This window comes from Poecilia formosa, unplaced genomic scaffold (genome assembly GCF_000485575.1).
Source record: "Poecilia formosa unplaced genomic scaffold, Poecilia_formosa-5.1.2 Scaffold157, whole genome shotgun sequence".
Classification (NCBI taxonomy): Eukaryota; Metazoa; Chordata; class Actinopteri; order Cyprinodontiformes; family Poeciliidae; genus Poecilia; species Poecilia formosa.
In genome coordinates, this window is record NW_006800096.1 from 804,885 (window position 1) to 817,488 (window position 12,604).

The 12,604-nt window shown below is 40.6% G+C and overlaps 1 protein-coding gene across 22 annotated transcripts in view; it reads left to right on the forward strand.

Moving 5' to 3' along the window:
- Positions 1 to 12,604, forward strand: part of LOC103146369 (adhesion G protein-coupled receptor L3) — a 277,143-nt gene that overhangs the window by 176,127 nt on the left and 88,412 nt on the right. The gene's annotated exons all lie outside the window — the stretch shown is intronic.

The following is a 12,604-nucleotide window of genomic DNA, read 5'->3' on the forward strand; positions in this document are numbered from 1 at the left end:
GGATTATTCACTGTCCATGACATTTCACAAATACCCAAGAACAGACAACTACGCATATTGAGAAACGGCCAAGAGCGAAACAAGGGTGCAAGTGCGAGTATTCGGACAGGGCCAGTATCTGATGGGAAAACGTAACACCTGTTTTAAAGTTTTAACTTCTGAAATCTAGTGGTGCGGAAATCTGTCAAAGACCCACCGAATTTTAACATTGCTTAACCTCACTTCTCAAGCCACCAGATAAAGATGTTGCTGATATAATCCAGTTAGGGGAAAAAATACCACTACCTCTAGCGGACAGTGTCAGAATAGCTGCCACCTTTCTTTGAATCAGTCAGCGGTAATTGGTGAACCTCTGAGAAAGGTATGTTTTGTTGCATTGAGTAAGCTGTAAATAACCCGACGAACAACAGAGAATGTAATTTTACCGATGTTAAAATGTGCTTTACAAAGACATTAGCTGGTTTATTAAGGATGTATAAACTTATTTTTATTGTAAATTAGAGAAACCCCATTTGCTTACGTCAGCTAGCTTAGCTAACAAGTAAAGCTAGCTGACAAGTTGGGCACGGTTAGATTGTGGCTTTTATTCCGTCCCAGATAAACTCTTTAACATTTGCTGCTTATGTTTTCTTGTTTCTCAGCTTCCAGTTCTTTCACAAAATGCTGGAAATATCTATTCTGAAGGTAAGAAGCATTCTGCCACGACACTGAAGTATTGAAGTTGGCGTCCGATACGCAGCTGTCGTGTATATATATATATATATATATATATATGTATATATACGTGTGTGCGTGTGTGTGTGTGCGTGTGTGTGTGTGTGTGTATGTATATATATATATACCTGGCATTAGCTCGCAAAATCTTTAATCATGCAAATGACTTAATCATGTAAATTGAAGACAACTTCTGTGCTTCATTATCAGTATCACATAAGGTTGGTAAAACTTAAGCTGGGCCACATCTCTGTTTCCTGCATGCAGAAAAAAAAAAAAAAACACACGCACACACTCATACAGAGCAGCCATCAAGTTTGCCTTAAGGGCAAATTCGCTTTTCTGCATTAGATATTGTAAGTTTACCCTTGAAAATGTGTCGGTCTCATGTTCATCCCCTAGTAAAGCACCGTTAGAAGATGTTTGTGAGAGCTGAGCTCGTCATGCAAAGCCAGTATCATTTCAAAGTTTTCATTAAAGTCGGCACCATTCTTGAACACATTTATTCATGGAATGTTTTGAATTGTTTTAAAAGTTTTTTTGTTTTTTTTTAACAGCCATGACTGGGTTCAGGAGGCTGCCAAAATGCTTTTGTATTAATTTACTCCTGTGACGGCTGTTTTCTTTTCCCCCAATATCTAATGGATAATGATGAGAAAGCATAAGCAGAACTACAGTTACTTTTGACTAATGTCTCCTGGGGATGACCTCTTCCTGATTTAGACCCTCAATAAGCACTCAGGTAAAATCCTGTTTAATGCATTCTAGTGGGTTGCCTGCTCAGCCAAGTTGGGCTCATAGAAAAGAAGAATGACTTTTCTCGCAGTGGTCCTTCAGTTTTCTTTTGTTTTTGTTTTTTTGTCTAAATTGTTTTATGGCGTTGAATTTTCAGCTGTTGCTCCAGGCCTTTGCTGTGTTTAATGTAAAGAAGAGATTGCTTAAAAGGCTTTTCTCGCTTCCCTTTTGCCAAATGGTAATATAAACGATGAATTTAACGTATTTAAATGTCTTCAATGTGGAATTGCGATATCTGTTTTGAAAAATCCTGTTTAGTCTTTCTACTTCAGCTGATAATACAGGATGTTGATTTCAGTTGCTGTTCCCAGTGTAAAGAAGTTGACATTTTCACCCAGGTTTAATAAATCTTTGTGATCTTATACAAGCCCATACTCACAGCTCTTCTAATAACACTGTCCGGGCGTTAAGGTGAAAAAAAACAACAAAAAAAACCTCAAATTTGCACAATGTTCTCACAGCAACATTTGTAAAACTTTCTTGAGAAGTCCAATTTCAACACTCTGTTGTTCTTTTTATAAACCGGAGCATGTTGGGAGGCTTACAACAGGAAAAAAAATGAAACTGTGTTGACACACCAAGGTAATTCTTTGTGCTATCTCATCAACAGCTCTAGTCAAAAATGTCACAAGTTATTTGACTGTGAAATCCCTACTCCTGTTTTTCTTCTCTGGTGCGTTTTTATACCTGCGAGCTGGCAGGTGAATTTATTTCCCTCAGCTGACTTCAACTTTTTCCTCAATTTTTTTTTTTTTGGTAAGTTTTTTTTTTTTTCTTTTTCCTTATACACAGTCCCGCTTTGACACACCCTATAATATATTCATTCATTCAATACCAGTCCACAGTGTTTGGGTTTTGAACATATACAACTCCTGTATTGTAATATGTTGTGGTTAAAGAGAGCGAAATAGCATGCGCTTCTTCCCAGTTTGAATCACTCGTCACCTTTTAGCAGCGATAGACATTTTATATGGACACACAAACATTCTGCTGGAAACGGCTTCGCTGCTGTCGCTGAATAGGCTCCCCTCTAAATAGCCAGCTGCATGAATATAGATAGTAAAATGCTACATTAAGTAGATGGATGGAGTCGGAAAACAACTATAAATGTCAGATAAACAGATTAGCCAGGAATGAGAAGAGTGATTGATTGGACTCTGATATGACGAACCCTCCAGTTTGAGCGACTTTCAGACGTATTCCAAGTACACTTAGTGTTGTTAACTGTGGACATTATCATCTCACTTATCTCCTTAGTTGCCTAATTTTGAAATGGCAGCACAATTACAGCTAAATTGTTTGAAGCAGCATCAGTTGAACCACTTCGCTGCTCACAAATTAGTCTGTATCTTGCAGCTTTGTCATAATGTTTGTTTGCTGCCGCGCTGACGATGCATGGAAATCGGACAACGCGGGGCTCAAATTTCTGATGCCGCTGTTCAAGAGGAGTTTAAGGAAACCACTTGTGTGATCGTTTGGCCGTGTCACGTTCATTCAGCGAGCCCAGATTCCGGCCCGGAAAGAGCCAACGGTCCAGAGAGTCTGAAGTTAATGTAGCGTCGTCCTTTTTGCTGCCAGCACGGGCTTGTGAAATTTGATGCGGTGTCACGATCACAGCGCCTGTTAACACTCACAGGAAGGTGTTGTTCTCTGATCGGGCTAACACTAGCTCATTTCCTCTCGCGCTCCGCGTGGCGTGAACACATGGCTGACCTGCGACATCAGTGGAGCACGGTGGATGATCGGCGGAGCAGCAGAGACGAGGCCAGACCCACAGCTGAGGCCGGTGCTCCACAACAAGAGGCGCAGCGCAGCGCATTGCTCAGGCTTTTGGATCAGGCTTTGCGATGACATTTGCAATGACCAAAACATAGAATGTGGACATAACAAAAAACGAGCAAACAAACAAAAAAAATGCACTGTAAAATAACAAAATCAGCCACTATTTAAGACAGTGTAGTAGTGTGAAGTTGTTTTTGAATTAAACTGAGTAAATATAAATGCAGTACCCCAATTATGATTTCATGAAAAAAGAAAAGCATTACATTAATTCCATCAAGTGTTGGTGAAAAATTTTTCCTGAAAAAACAGGAAAAAAAAAAAAAATCAACATTCGAAATGATTTAAAAAAAAAAAAAAAAAAAAACTAAAATGAATGTCCATTTAAAAACATCTGCAAATGTTTCACACTTATTGCCTTTTGGGGCAGGCTTGTTCTATTACAACAGATGAAACTCATTGTTTCTCACCTGTCCCCGACCTCATTCTCCATGCAATGTTCACCTTTTTTTCAATTAATTCTCACCTCTTCCGTGTCCATGTGACTCACCTCAGCCATGTCCTCCGTGAAGAGCCGCGCTTCGATTGTTTCAGAGCGTCAGACCTCTCTGGACTGCAGGTTTGAGAGCCGCGTGGAATTGGTGTTGAAGCTTCGAGTGGTGGAAGTGATGGGGCACTCGTCGTGGCCTCTGCTGAAAAGAAGGGGAGAAAAAATCAACAACTAGATTTTTCTTGTCATTTTGGCAACTTCTAAAATTGTTCATAATGTAGATCATGTTCATAACCAAAGTTTGCAACATTACACAGCACTGATCATGTGAAATTGTGGGTAAGCTTAAGTGCTTTATGGTAGAAATGTGTAGCATTAATTCTCAATTTTCACTTAAATTTTGTAAGAAATACTACCGTTGGGAGTAAATAGATATTTTATAAGCTATTATAGGCAGGGGTTAATATTCAGTGAGCTACAGTCATATGTGCACCACATATGTCCAAGACGTAGAAGGAGGTAATTTGGTCAGATGAGATTGAAACAGAACATTACTGAAACTAACCAGGATCATTCTGTGGAGTTGCTTTTTTTATTGGCTCTAGTGGCCTTTATTTGATAGTAAATTGACAGGAAAGTGGGTAATGACAGAAAGGGGGATAACATATGCCAAAGGTCACCAAGCCGGGAATCGAACCTGTGACGGCCACGTCAAGGACTAAGGCCTCCATATGTGGGTTGTGCCTTAACCCCTGCGCCACCACAGCAGGTGTTGATTTTCTTCTGAGGTGAACGTTCATGTTCTGAACATCCAGTCTGAGCTACGAAAGAACGGTTGAGATCACATACAATACCCATGTGTTAGAAGACTTAAAATTTGATAAGTTTAAATAATTTTATAACAATCATATATATATATATATTTTTTTTAATTTTTTTATTTATTTTTTTTCCGTTCTGCACTGCGATGTTCTTTTCTTTGATGGTCTTTGAAATGGTCTGATTGTAATTCTCCTTGAGGCCAGTATGAATTGTAGAGAATTACTTTGCTGATGGGGAAAAAAAAACATTTGAACTACTTTTTTTTTTTTTTTTTTTTTTTTTTATCCTTCGCTTTGGTTAGATTATTTTGACTGAGGCTTAGATTTGTTTGAATAACCTACATGTTGCTTGTCAGAGTGAGCACGGGGTGCATTGTTAAAGACAACAGCAGCCGCATGAGATGATCTTCCTCGGTGTCTGTCGCCTTTTGTTGCTGTCTGAAGCACTGATATTGTTTTGTAAGATGAGAATAGAAACAGTCCCCCCCTGCTCTTTATCTGTCAACCAATATGCGAAAATGTCAGTTTAATTCACCCTTATTTTCCCCAAACCTTATTATGATTATTTACTAGAATTAGAGTTTGAGATTATTAAATGTCTGTTGGTGTTGTCCTTGTCTGGGAAAGGCTATTTCGGAGTAACCTGTCTCCGAGGCACCCTTGTAGGCGTTCCTCGTGTCTGTGCTAGAATAATCTTTTCATTGACTCATGACTGGTGCATGGATCGGGGCACAATTAGTATCACGGATACATTCATTGTCTGGCAGTGTTGTAATTTTGCCACGTGTTGCCATCTGTTCAGGGCACGCTGCCAGCACTCACTGGCCTGGAGGGAGCCGCCATAGCTGGCTCGCCGACCTTCATGCCGAAAACAGCCAATGTTTTGGATGCTCTGGCCCGTCCTGGCTCGGCTTGGAAGGAGCCTGACACATGCTAAATTGATTAAGAGCGTCTGAGCAGTAAATGCCCATTGGCAGAATCGCTGCAGAAAACCTGAATATGACTCAGCGTGCTCTGAAAGCCACAAACTGTCGCCCCTTTTCGGCTTTGTAGATGCACACGGGGGCACGTATTTTCCATTAGCTGCTGTTGCTTTCGGTTCGGCGCTATCACGTGCGTTCAAATGCCGCCCTGCAGTTGCCGTGGGTTTGTCGTGTTTATGGGGCCTCGAGGAATATGGTGCCATGTAATTCAGACCGAAGTATTAGTGGCCGACAAAAAAAAAAGTGGCCGTTGCATTCTGTCTGAAAGCCTTTTTGATGTCGAGGCTTAGGAATGTAGGCTAAATGCTTATTTTCAGGCTACGCATGCTTATCACATGCCTGCTGCACCTCTTGGAGAGGGCAATTTTCTCTGAGGGAAAGTGCAAGGTTTAGGATTATGGTTGCGAATGATTCATGGATCACACAGAGACTTCAGCATGGCCTCGTACAGAAACACATGCGCAAATGCTTCTACGAGAAAAGCTTTAATGATGCAACACAATGGTCCTCTGTTGGTAATGTATCTGTAGGCTTTTTTTTTTTTCCCCCAATGCGAAACACACAACTCTTTGTTGGGAATCGACTCTTTAAACCCTATTAGCTCCTTTAAGAATGAACTGTGGTACAGTCATTAATAATTGTTTTGACCCCACTTGTAAATAAATGTTGTGGATCTCGGATCCTTTTTTTTTATTTTACAAAGAAACTTGCAAGAAACCTTTGTACATCCGAGTGTTTTACATAAATATGTTATAGTCCACCTGAACTGCAAACATCTACTTCTCTTATTTAACACAGAAAAAGTAGGCTTGCTTAGATCTACTTTAGAGAAAAGCGGCTAAAGTATTAACACAAATCAGAAATATCCAGAAGCACACCGGTCCTGCACTTTATACTCTAGACCAGGGGTCCCCAAGTCCAGTCCTCGAGAGCTACCATCCTGCAAGTTTTAGAAGTATCCTTACTCCAACAGACCGGGATCAGCTCTACAGAGGCCTGATAACGAGCCATTCATTCGATTCAGGTGTGTTGAAGCAGGGATGCATCTGAAATTTGCAGGATGGTAGCTCTCGAGGACTGGACTTGGGAACCCCTGCTCTAGACTCTGCAGAATATGTTCAAATATTGTAGCTGTGAACAAAAATTACATCTGAACCAAGTGATAAATGATATTATCCTCCTAAAGCTGGGCAGATTTGATTAAACGGTTCTCGTTTGGGTCTATTTTCTCGTTGTGAGGAATCCGTTTCTTGCAGGGAATACACTGGAATCCAAGAAAGATTCACCTTTCAAGGAAGACCTTTCACATTTTGCTTAATTCTAACTTCTCTCACCCCCATCCTTCTCAATGACGAATATTAACCAGCCAATGTCTTGATTCTGAAATGAAGTAACTGGATGACAACTGTTATATTTTTGGCTAAAATGTTGCAAGAATCCAGAGCGCTTTCACCTTAATGAAAGATTCGTCACCTCCGAAGTTTGACCAAACTGGTTGCTGGGGTTTAATTTCCGGCAGGATCATTTTCCTTTGGCTTGCTTACAAAGACCAAACAGCTGCTGCAATTCCCAGCAATGTTTGGCTACTCTTGGCTCCCTCTCAAACACTGTTTGCAGATTTCAGTCACTTTCAGATTGTCACTTCACTTTATCGTGCTGGACAGGTCCGCCGTAACTTTTTTCCCATCCGGTTCATCTTATGAGCTTTTCAGTTTCATCTGTCTTTTGTCAGCTCCATCATTTTTGCGTGGACTTCTGCTGTGACGCTGTCAAGGTCTGTGACCAGCTGGACACGATGTCTACACGTTTGACTCTTCTGACATTGAGCAGCTACATTTTGCCATGAAGTTGCATATCCTCAGAAATGTTGGAGCAAGTGTCTTTTGTTCAGCCACCTTTTTGTTTTACTTTGTCATTAATAGACCTGTCATCGTTTTGACGTCATCCTGACCTCTGAGGACTCTGGGACTGGGTGAATATTTTGCCACATCCAAAGAGCTTATGGGAGACAAATTGTGCATGCTTGCTACTGGTAAACACATATTCTTATGTCATAATGTCTTCCAACACCACTGATATGAAAGACTGATTCACACCATCAGTGTGTCAGGTGCGCCATAGTCTTGTACGCTGTGGTTTTCGGCCTCCGAAGCATCCAATGTTGTGTTGCCGCTCTGCAAGGACCCGGATCCCATTATGCATTATATGATCCTTGTCTAGGGTGTCTCCTCTTGATGGGCTATCCATCATTGGCTGTACTAGCTCTGCTCTTACCTAATCATGCACAGGTCACATGTATGGTGAGGGGGGCGGCAAGCATTACCTCAATTAAACCAGCCCCTCCATCTATCACTCCTGGCTTGTAAAGACAATTGGAGGAAGAAAACATTTAAAAAAAGAACATTATTGAAAAGCTTATGTATGAAATGATGTTTACTTTGTCTGGTTTAGTTTGTTGCCTCAGCCAATCAACCCGAGATCTGTTTGACTAAACCTGTGAAATGGTTTGATATAGCAGGTGGGATTTTTCTCAGCTTTTTCCCTCCGTCTTTTTCCTCCTGTGATGTATTTCTTTGTGTGTCGGTGTGAGCGTTTGGCAACCGATTCCTCCAGAGGCCCCAAAAAACTGCCACATTAACTTTAACAGGCTCCGCGGCCCAGAAGCTCAAAGTGATTTATTTTGACCAATCAGCCGAGTGAATCTGAGCGGAGGCCTCCAAAGCGTCTTTAACTCTCTATATCATCAGAGTCGGAGTTTCTCTCGATTTGGCCTATTCCACTCCTGTCTGATAGTCTTTTGAAAAGCCCCACACTCTGTTTTCTTGGCAAGTGGCGAGACCTTGGAAAAACGAGCTTTTCCTCGTGGTGATTCCTTCCTCATGTTCCACTTTTTACCCATGTGCCTTTGTCCATGTTTTTCCTCCACCCTCCACTTTCCCGGGCAGGCTCAACTATGCTTGGCCTTGTCACTTGCCCGAGAGACTCTATATTTGGCTCCAAAGAGTAAAAGCCAAATCCAATATTTCGCTTTCCTTGTAAGACTCTCTCCTAAGATCAAAAGAGAAACATTGGATGCTGGTAAATAAGGATTTTTTTTGTTGTTGTTCTTTTGGACCGTGTGATTATCGTGCAGTATGTGCAACATTTGAGGAAATGTGAAGATTTCTAACTAATTTGAAGACTTTCATTTACTTTGAAGAGGTTTGAGAGTTTTGACCGTGTCAAATGTAATTAATTAAATAGAAATCAGACGCTTCCTCTCCGGGAAATGTAGATTACCCAGTATGTGTGTGTACATTAGACCAAAAAAAAAAAAAAAACGCTTCCTATTTGTGTGTCTTTGCAAATCTGTGCAGCAAAATGACCCCAGAGTTCTTCAGTGCAGTGCCTGTGGCAGCTCCTGTCTCTTTTGTCAGTTAAAGCAAACACAGCGAGGGTCTCTCCAGGCCCGCGTCCATGTGTGCATACATATCAGTCCGGTGCACACGCCTCTCTGTGTGACCTCCACTGATGCCCTCTCAAATCCCGCGAAGGGAGCTCGGGAATAAGAAATTAATTGCCAAACAATGCATAGCTCCCATCCATTATGGCTCTCATCATGTCAGATGATATCAAAGCTTACCGGATGCCTCGCAGCATAATTTATTGCTCCTCCTCCCCGCCACCGCCGGCACCTCTTCAACCTCTCCACTTCCCAGTTGCACACGGTGATGGATTTGTGGGCTCGACACTATAAGATACCATTAAATGACGGGACTTTTATCATTTATTATCCATCCTTGTCACTCGGCATGTTATCTATTTATATAATTCATTTGAAATAGTTTGCAACTCGGACTGTTTTTGCTGATGAAGGTGACGACAGTTCTCCCTGAATTAAAGCTGCTCTTTTGACTTTACAGATGAATGTTTTTTTTTTGTTGTTTTTTTTTTGTTTGTTTGTATGTTTATTAAGCAGCTTTACTGTGACTTATGAATGATTGACATAAAATGTTCCCCAAACTCAAGGGGTGAATCCGTGTTGCGTCTACAGATAATAAAACAGTTAGTTAAGAACCTTTTGGGCACGTTAACAGCAACCTGTCGCAAAGGCACATTTTACTCTTATTTCTTTAGTTAAAATCTATAAAAAATGGCAGTGCCAAGCCATGCGTCTAACACTGAAGCCTCCTCTATGTGAAACCCAATACCAATCACCACCACTAAAACACTGCCACTGATACAGGCACCCATTCAAAACAGGTCTCGGTTGTAACAGCACACTTTTTACGCTGTAAATAAAGATGCAGTCTTTGCTTACTTAGCTTGCAGCAGAACCATCGACCACACAGCAAGCCTAACAGTAATCCCCAAACAGACCTGCAAATTGTTTAGATTAAACGTCACACAAGAATATTCTGTTTTCACTGCATGTCAGACCAAGTAACAAGTCTTGAGTTGCAGGATCAGCTTAGAAACCAGTGGAGAAGCCTTGGGAATGGGAACAAGTAGGAACTAACCCAGTTCAATGAGACAGCCTATACCTCCATAGAAGAAAAACGACAATTTTACTCGGTACAGGTGAAACACAATCTGCGTTGTTCAAGTTGATTTGTCAGGCAATACTTCATGTATATGGTTTACAAAGTTTGATTGTGATCATTAGCTTTAGATGCTTCTATTGCATGAAGAATTTCAACTTTGCTACTTTGATTTATCTTAAATAATTAGTGACACATGTATAATGCTGTTTTCAAAAATGTATTTCTTTTTTTATTTTTATTATTTTTTTAGTTTTTGTTTTCTGGGATAACTTGGATCCTGTCTGAACTCCCTGAAGGCCCTGATGGTTTGACACAGAAAAATTCTAACTATTAGCTGAAACCGTGGCACGCAGTAGGTGATCAACTGAATAATGATGCATCTCTCGAGTTTTAGGTCAGATCTTTGCAGGACTTTTCCCTTTTTCTTTCTTTTTTTTTTTTGCCATTTCTGAAATATGTGACTTTCAGATGCTGCTCACCTGCTCCAAAAAGCTCAAATAGCATTAAATTGTTGACCTTGCAGCAGTCTTTCATTATCTGAATTTCAGCATGCTTTTTCTGCCTTGGGTTTAAGACCTGGTTAGGAAAATAAGTAAAGAAAAAAAAAACTGAAAAAGATGCAGGTTAAAAGTGTAAAAGCTATTGAAGAAAAATTATTTTAAAATGTTATAAGAAAAGATCTGTTTGGAAACAAACTGACAGGAAAAATACTGAATCAGCCCAAGATTTGTGGTGACGTAAATTACGGAAATTGCATGTCAGAGACAAAATAGAAAATAATACCTCAACATGTACTAAACGCTGAAATGATTGTTGATTATGAAGCAAGCAAATTCACAGTTCACTTTCCTCAACGTCTCCTTTACTGGGTGGATGAGACCACTGTTGGAAACATAATTTCATGCAAATCTTTGCTCCGAAGTCATAGATGCTGATGTGTTGAAAGCAACTTTAGCTTAGTAAAAAAGAAAAAAGAAAAGAAAAGAAAAGAAACACAAATTTGGTGACAAAACGAGTCTAGTTCCTTTTAAACTCATGAGATTGCATTAGCATGTTTTAAAGCTTCCTAATAACATTGCAAATCTCATTTGTGTCAGTAGTGGAAAATCAAACTAGGAAGCGGCAAAACAAAAAAGGTGCAGCTAAAGCTACAGTAACTTAAAATGCTGACTCTTCACGAATTTGTCAAACTATCTGCTTTGGCCTGACAGACAGCGTATATGATCGCGTAAAGGAAACTGATTTAAATGCATTTCTCAAATCTCACCTATGTTGTATCCAAGAAAGGTACAGCAGCAAGCCGCACAGCCCAACCCAGCTTGACATTTGCCATGTCTTAATCAATTTTTTTTTTAAGGAATCCAAAAGGATAGTGAGAAACTGCTAGTTAGAGCCAGTCAATCAGTAACCAGCATGTACTTGGCAGCTAGTAAGAGTTTGTTAAACTGTGGGGATGTGTAGCTTCTTCTGACCACAACCATGTATCGGTCTAATTCTGACCATGAGTTTAAAAATCTGACCTGGCATCCAGACAGGTCTTTTTTTTTTTTTTAGTTTAATATTAGCTTTTGTTGCGTGAATAGTAAGTAAATAGGTGACAGAACACATGCACAATCTAAATCTTTTATTCCCCGTCTGTGGAAAATATCTGCTGAAGACGTAGCCATGCATAAAGGTTCAAAACCTAAAATTCGAAGGTAATTGGGTTCAGCACCAGGATGGAAGGCTCACTTCACTGTCTAACGCTGGTTCCATTTCACCCCAAAAGCCACCTTCCACATCCCTCTTTTGATCTCGACTCAGCCGAAGGTTCCCAGAGCCAGACGAGAGTCTCGCTCGCCGTGTGGAAGTGGCAAGTCACATAAACCGGATCCATTTCATAATAGCGTTGCAATTTTCTCTCCTGGAGCGGAGTCGAGCAGGCTTATCTAATTGTGGAAGCCACGAGCCCTGGGATACAGAGAGAGAGGCTAATTAGTTAGAAATGAATGCTTTGAAATGAAGCACAAAGCTCTGTGTGTGGTAGAAACAGACTTCATGCTTTCTGTGAGATCGGGGAGGGGCTGAAGCAGAGCATCGATGATGATGAGAGGGCTCTGGTGCTCGAATGAGACGGGATGCTGGAGAGCGTTTGGTGGTTCACTGCTGACTTTTATGAATGAACAGGTTGATACGTTTGTGCCTGAATGTTCTTAAGCCTTCAGGACTTAACTGGATAATGTAAGAAGTGGTCTGTTAACCCTTTCATGCATAGTGCTCACTACAGTGGACAGCTGTCTAAAAGCCATTTTCTTGTGCTTCTTGTGGATTTTTATGTTATAAATGCACACAGACCACTAAAGTGGACACTAATGCATCATGAAATACACTATCAACTACTGTCCATCAGCTGCAAGCTGCAAGAAATTATTTTTGTTAAATCCAATAGGGCCGACAGACAAAAAAAAGCATGCCGACCGACCCGTTCTGTCGGGTGACATCAGATAACCCCTAAAGAAC